Consider the following 1,760-nt stretch of genomic DNA (forward strand, 5'->3'; position numbering starts at 1 on the left):
CCCCAGGGCCACCCCAGACAAGGGTCTGGGCCCGGGAAACCTGGTCCAGGGACAAGGAGGCCTGGGAGGGGCGCCTCTCGCCCCAGCCCCCACCTCGGGCTCCCTTCACCCCCATACCCCCCACCCGGGCACCTTCCGGACCCACCGCCTCCTGCAGGGCTAGTCACGGTGATGCCGGGCCCCGCGAGGGGAGAACCCCCGGAAGACCCCTGGCCCCTTTCCCCCAACTTCCCTTTGATTTCTCATTTTTCCTGTTTTTTTCTAAAGTTTCTTCATCACGGATTTCTGGAAGCGTCGTCCCTGGCGGCTCACACAACAAGTTTTGGCAAAAACCAAAGTCTTACTCCCCATTGGGCTGCAGAGGTCGGAGCAGCGGCCCCAGAGGCGGAGGAGCCCCCTCCCCAACCCCCGTGCAATTTGGGGGCGGGCGGGGTGGGGGGGATGGAAGATCCCAGCCCGGGCAAACAGCAGCTTCGTTTTCACGGCCACAAGACGGGACATGCCTTCGGTCGGCTGGGGGGCACCGGGTAGGGTTAGAGATGTGGGGGGTGGGGGCTCTCTGGGTATTGGGGCCCCTTCAGCCACCTGTCTTCTTATTTTTTTTAATTGATTTCAGAGAGGAAGGGAGAGGGAAAGATAGAGAGAAACATACATGAGGAGAGAGAATCACGGATCGGCTGCCTCCCACATACCCCCTACTGGGGATCGAGCCCACAACCCCGGGCCTGGGCCCTGACTAGAAATCAAACCGTGACCTCCTGGTTCCTAGGTCGACACTCAACCACTGAGCCACACGGGCCGACGTGTTACTGGCCGTTTAGAGCTGTGTGTCTGTGTGTCTGAGACTGTGTCCCCCAAACCCCGCTCCCACATACGCACACAGACACACGTGCTATCTGCGCACACACAGTTGCACACATCACACGGCCATTTATTGGCACAGATACGCACGTGCGCCCGCACGCTCCGCCGGGGTTAAGAGGCGGAGGCAAGGCCAGGGCGGCCCTGGGAACACGGTGCCACCGAACGTGCCGAGCCCGGGCTTCATCCTAAGCGCACCAATTCCCAACATAATGAGCTGGACAGTGAATATGATTCAATGTGGCATTTATTATTTTATACTTGTGTATAGTCATCTAAGAAAATAAGCATATGGGATGTTTTTAATTATAAAATTAGCAGGTTCATGTCTGCTGCACCCACTCACCTCCTGGGCGCTCCCCGGCGCCGTGGACGCTGCCCTCCTGGGGCCTGTCACTCCTGCCCACATGCGGGTTAGCAGCGCACACCCACCCAGGAAACCACATGCACTTAGTTACAGGGGGGACCCAGGGCTGGACACGCCCGTCCGTCCGTCCGTCAGGGAGAAAAAGGCGCTGAATGAAGGTGGTGACGAGAAAGCCTCACCCAAGAGGAGGCCTTAAGCTTAGCCTGGAGCCCGGCCGGCGCGGCTCAGGGGTGGAGCGTTGACCTAGGAACCAGGAGGTCAGGGTTCAGTTCCCTGTTGGGGCACAGGCCTGGGTTGTGGGCTCGATCCCCAGGGCGGGGTGTGCAGGAGGCCGCCGATCGGTGATTCTCTCTCATCGTGGATGTTTCTCTCTCTCCCTCTCCCTTCCTCTCTGAAATCAATAAAATGTTTTTTAAAGGTAGCTGAGCATATATTCATGTGGATCCACTTTCTAATGAGAGGCGACTTTTTAAAAATATATCTTTTTATAGATTTCAGAGAGGAAGGGAGAGAGAGATAGAAACATCAAAAG

This window comes from Myotis davidii, unplaced genomic scaffold (genome assembly GCF_000327345.1).
Source record: "Myotis davidii unplaced genomic scaffold, ASM32734v1 scaffold43, whole genome shotgun sequence".
Taxonomy (NCBI): Eukaryota; Metazoa; Chordata; class Mammalia; order Chiroptera; family Vespertilionidae; genus Myotis; species Myotis davidii.